Source organism: Macrobrachium nipponense, chromosome 1 (assembly GCF_015104395.2).
Source record: "Macrobrachium nipponense isolate FS-2020 chromosome 1, ASM1510439v2, whole genome shotgun sequence".
Classification (NCBI taxonomy): domain Eukaryota; kingdom Metazoa; phylum Arthropoda; class Malacostraca; order Decapoda; family Palaemonidae; genus Macrobrachium; species Macrobrachium nipponense.
Window position 1 is genome coordinate 25,247,359 of NC_087200.1, and position 6,261 is coordinate 25,253,619.

Consider the following 6,261-nt stretch of genomic DNA (forward strand, 5'->3'; position numbering starts at 1 on the left):
CTTTTTTTTTAAGGTTTCTAATTTTCATCTAATTGCTTGCTTTTCATTCATTAATTAGGTTAAAGTCTGTGACCACCAAGGAACCGAGTGTCTCATTGGTCGGGCATCCGTCAGGGCATAGATTTGGCAGCTGCTTTTGTGGTGAAGTTTTCGAGGAAATCATTTGTTTTATCCTGATCTTGTGAATCATGGATGGGAGGCATTTGACCCGTATAAAATTGAAACTTATCCCACTCAGCTTTATTTGTATTATAACGTTGAATACGAGTAGTTGGTGTATGGCCCAGCATGGTTATCAAAATAGGGAAATGGTCACTGCCATATAGGTCATCTAGGACGTTTCATTCGAACCTATCAATAATATTGTTGGAACAGAGTTACATCTGTTGATGAATATGTTCCATGAGTTTTTGAATAGCAAGTGCTCATATCTCCCTCGTTTAATATACAGAGGTTATGATCATTTATTATTTCTTCAATCTTGGAACCATTTGTATCATCACTAACACAGTTCGTGTCCCAAAGGGGATTGCGGGCGTTGAAGTCTCCCAGTTAATATGAAATCCTCTTGCATATCTGGCAAATCTTTGGGTAAATTTTACAGATCATAGTTGCAAGAAGGTTGATTATACATATTGTAAATATTTATTAAAGGTGTTATCATTCAGATGTAATTTAACTCCAGATAATTGAAACTCTAAAGTTTTAATTATCATGGCATCGTAAGTTACTTTGTTATGAATATATATCGCATTTCCTAATGAATCAGAGTTAGGTTTCTGTTTAACTGCGCTACATTACTTTTTTATTAGGTTTCGATTCTTTGAATATCACTTCCTGATGTTTACTTTGATTATGATTTGCTTTATTATCATTTGGATTATGGTTAGGTTTTCTATAAATTTTTCAAGATGAACAGTGTCAGTTGCACGCTTCTTTATGAGATGATTAATACACATACAACCAGTATTGTGTTTCTAGTTTACCATATTGGTTTTCATTCTATTTATATTTTTTTCTGACAAAGTTATCGATTACATTATTAATTTTGAGTATATTCATGTTCTTAATATCATTAATTTCAGATAAGAAGCATCATTGCACTTGCAAGAGATTTTGCGGGCAGTTTTATTCTCGGTTGTTTTGTGAAAAATCATTGATTTCCCAGTTATGCCTATAACTGGAGAAATATTTATTTCTTCGAGGGGTGCATTGGTAATTGGATTTTCTTCAATTACTTGCGTATCAGAAGGATTCTTATGGGCCTCGACCTTTACCACATATTTAATGGCTTCACTAATTGTTATATTGAGTTCAGATTCAGTGACTTGGGGTTGAGGCAATGTATCTGTTTCTTCAACAAGTCGATTTGGTACTTCAACCAACAAATCTTCCTCCATAATAACATTAGAAGAAACCTGTTCAGGTTCACCCAAACATTCTTCTTTGTTAGATTTTTAAAATCTTATTTCGGAAGGGTTGCATTTTCAAAGGCCCGTTTTTATTCTCTCAGGGTTAGATTTTGGGGGTTCAAGATCAACCATATCCACTTCGGAGAGATCTTCTATATCTTTGGAAGTTTCCTTAGTGGTGAGTATCCCAGATCTGTTTTGTATTGGCGTAAGAGTTTCTTGTTTATTTTTAGCGTTTTGAGTGTCATTGCTTTGTGCATTTTCATTTATTCTATTGGTATACTTATGCTTAAATGAATAATGAGGCGCACCTGTATTAGTACAAGAATAATATGGTCCAGGGTGACTCGATGAAGAAGACTTGGAGAGGCTATGATTCTGCAAATTAGGTCTTGTAGAAGAAAGCACCGTTTTTGAACCATCAGTCGAATCACGTGGACTGGATAAAATACTTGAATAAGTTGTTTCTCTGGCATTATTATTTCCCAAGAGTTTTTTCCTGGCGGCTCCAAAGGTAATATGCTCATTATTAGCTGTTTCAACTAGAGCCTGTTTCACTTTATATTGGTGACATTATCTAGAGTTCGGAGAATGAACTCCCTCACAATGGAAATAAAATTTCTCTTATGCATTCAGAAGAGAGATCATGGAACTGAGCAGTTCAAACATCTTTTCTCGTTGGTGCGTCTGACACTGACATGGCCAAAATCATAGCACCTATAACACTGCATAGGCCTTGGGTGAAATTTTTTGACATGGATGTTTAAGTGTCTAATTTTAATATAGTCAGGGAGATATGTTGTGGAAAACACCAATAAGATGGCATTGCTATTTCCTTTTAGTTTTTTAACAGTAGTAGGGAACCTCTTCAGTATGGGCCTCTTCTGAAAACTCATAGAGATCACCACAATAAATTATTCCCTTTGCATGGTTGAGGGTGTGGTGGGGAAAGACACTCAGAATATTATCCGAAGAAGAGGATGTAAAAAAAATTATTTAATAATACTGCTTGAGTCTCATTGCCAGCTTTTATTAGTATATTATCGCAATGGCGTTTTAAATTTCCTTGTGGGTTGGTATCAATTTTTTGTTTCTAGGCGGAGTGATCCTTTATTGGTGGAGTGATCCTGTTTATTGCCTAGGTCGTCAACAGGGTTTTCCTTACTCATGTTGGCAGAGGTCGTCAACAGTGTCTGGGGTTCGCCATAGGATCCAGGGGTAGAGGAAACATCATCAATATTAGTTTTTTTTTTCTTTTTTTTTGGGGGGAAAGGGTGGTTGGGGGGAGGAATATTTTAGAGGAAGAAAATTTTCAGACTGCCTGTCACCTTAAAAGGAACCTCATTAGCCTTCCATGAAATTAATTTCACTACCAATGACACCAGTGAGAGCTGACTCCCGAATGTCCACTCCATACCCTACCCTGAAGGGATGGTAGCATCACCATGATTAGAGTGGCTCAAGTGTAAGTCAACCTGCTTGATAGGACTGAGAGCATTTCAGGAACACAATCCTTCCCACTTTAATCATGCGAGGGCCAATTTTGGTACTGAGATAGTTCAGCATACCAATAAAAAGATACTGACATTCTTATGGTCCAAACACTCGGGTATTTGGTTAGACAACCACATCTCCCACAATTGGTTTCGAAAGTAATTCCAATCCCAGCAATGGTATTCCTTCCCAGAAATCATGACAGTGAAAGGATAATAAGAGGTTGGATAGCAAGGTGAGAGAGAGTTGGTAAAATTTGAAGGAGGTTGAAGTAATCATAAGAAAAAGAAAAAGTATGAGAGAAATTTGGTGTCGACCTGAAGAAAAATCGTCTTCGTATATCTGGTTAATGACTGTTACTATCGTTTGCGTTAAGAATCCTTGTTTTTATACGAGGTAACGTGCCACACACAGCCATACACGATCTGTATAACACCCGTGGTCTTCACAGTCATGTGTTTGCAGCCTTTGTGGGGGTTTATTCAGTAATTACAATTACCTACACTTAGGTAAGTGTTAGTCCCAGTCGTTGTGTTTATCTATATGGTTGGAATAACTGTTATAACATATAATGTTGTGCACTATAATCTATATATTATATACTGTATATTATATACTATATATTATATACTTATCTATGGCAATGTTTGTAGGGATTGCGGCGGCAAACAAAGACAACTCTGTTGTGTATATAACTCAAAGAGGGCGGATTATTGGTGAGTGGCAGCGTGGTGTTCCGACACGAGATACTGCCGTCAGCATTGGAGTGTCAACACGCACAGTCCAAAGGTGGATATTAAGATGGCAGGAAGAGGGGACATTGGCAAATAGACCAAGGAGAGGACGACCACATGTAACAACATGACGACACGACGAACACATCATTGCAGCATCCAGAGCAAACTCCAAGAAAGCAGTGGTAACCATCACGCAAGAATTGCATCTCCCGTGCACTCCACAGACAATCAGACGTCGCCTGAGGGAGCACGGGATCGGTTGTCATGTTCTGGCGGTCAAAGAAGAGCTGAAGGAATGGCACCGTGACGCTCGTCTGGGCTTTGCTCTGCAACATCTCGTTGACGATTCCGATTGTTGGAAAAATGTCATCTTTAGTGACGAAACTTACTTAACGTCGGTGGAGGCCACAGCAAGGCATGTTTGGCGACGCATCGGCACAAGATATGATGCTAGCAATATTCAAGAGAGAGCCAGGAGCGGTAGGGTTGGAGTTAATTACTGGGGCTGGATGTCGAGTCGCGGCCCAGGGGAACTAGTAAGGGTGAACGCCAAGTTGAATGCCGGGAAATATGTATTACTTCTACAAGATGTGATGCCGCCAACAGTAAGAGCCATGGCAATCCCTGACAACGAACCCATCATCTTTGTCCAGGATAATAGCCCCATACACACCGCCCACATTGTGACCGAGTGGTGCAGGAGGCACCCTGAAATTCAGGTAATGGACTGGCCTGCCAAAGACTGTGATATCAACCCCATAGAAAATCTATGGAGGATAATGAAACAAGAAATAAAAATGGGACCAGAATGGACATGCGATGCTATTGACCGATCAGTGAGAGAGGTATGGGAATCCGAGCGACGCAGACCAAGCATTTGTGAACGCCTTGTAGCCTCCATGCCAACCCGCTTGAACGAGGTAATAGACGCCCGCGGTGATTGGACCCGCTATTAACGAGGTCATTAATTTATGTAGATATATGTATTCATACTCGTAAGGTGTATGAAGTTGCACATTAAGTATAGTTTATTTTTATTTTTACATGCAATAAAATATTCATGTCAGGAGTTAAATTTAATTGTTACCCATAACCAATGTGATTTAATTATTTTTTTATGCAATATAATTGCATCCAAATCCTGTACTAGATTAGTATACCCAGTAATGTGCTCTTAGCATGGAATAATAAAATATTATCCTTGTAAAATTGATGCTTTGATGAATCATACAACCCACGGTAACAAAACCTGGTGTGTAACATCTGACCAGATTCGTATATTATTGGCAATACAGGTAATTACAGGGCAAAAACAGATGCAGCCAAGTCCAAGTTGGTAAAGTAGCCATTTATGGTTTTGTGATCCTTGGTCACATCCAAATAACATATCAAACGTTAACCATAATTCAAATAGTGGATCCAGGTGATATAAGATGGACGGAGAGAGAGAGAGAGAGAGAATACAGCTCCTTATAGGATAATGAAATGGAGGATAATACCGTCTGAATAATAGTAATATGAATAGTCCGTTCCAACAATATTTAAGGCTTTTTATATAATCAATATGATAACGATTGAAAACAATACCATGTGATAAGATTTCTTAATTATTTCCCAAAATACATACTAAACATATTTATTAAAGCAGATGGTCTCAAATATATCCATCAGATTAATAATTAAACAGGGATAAACGTTCTCTCTGTCTCTGTGTGTGTGTGTGTCTCTCTCTCTCTATATATATATACTGTATGCAATTCTTTCAATTCCGTTCCTGTACTCTTATTATATTTCACCCCCTTCACCTTTCTCTCCCTTTCTTTCTTTCTTTGTCCATATATATTTCATTCATTATTGCATTTCTTTGCTTAAGTAATTTCGCTCCTCCTCCCATTCGAACTACTCTAACTATGCATCAGTTGTCTGAACGTGGGCCACTTTTAGGGCAAGAAGGGCATGATCTCTCCGCTTTTGTAACTGACTGTACATATTTCATTACCAGTTTTACAGCTCCTTCAGTCTTATCTCTCGAATTAATTATATAGATAAAACAACCCTTGCAGAGCATTCAAATGCATACGTTTCATGTTTTTATTTTTACTTTTGTCCTTGTAATAATATAAAGCACAAAAATCTTGTTAGCTACAAGACGCAAGTCAGCTCATCGTTTGCATAATTCAAATTCAGCTGTATTGCCGTGAAAAAAATCTACCGTCTTCACAAAATGTATATTCATAAAGGGTTAAGCCTTGTTTATATGTATTTCGTAAGCTCAAAATGACTTATGAATTTTATATAAGAAATCCATCACGAAATAAGATGGTACAGTTTTGGAAAATTTAAAATTTATCATTATTAGTTTTTTTTTTTACAGTCCTCCAATTCGACTGGGTGGTATTTATAGTGTGGGGTTCTGTGGTGTATCCTGCCTCCCCCCCTCCCCATTATTATTATTATTAGTATTATTATTATTATTAGATTACCTTCAGCATTTATGATTTTTGAAAATTCCCAATATGAATATTGGTCAGTTACTCAGAAACATCGCTGAGCCTGAGAAGCGAATTGTAAGGAAAATAGAAAAAACAATATATAAAATCAACTCGCTTAATTCTGCC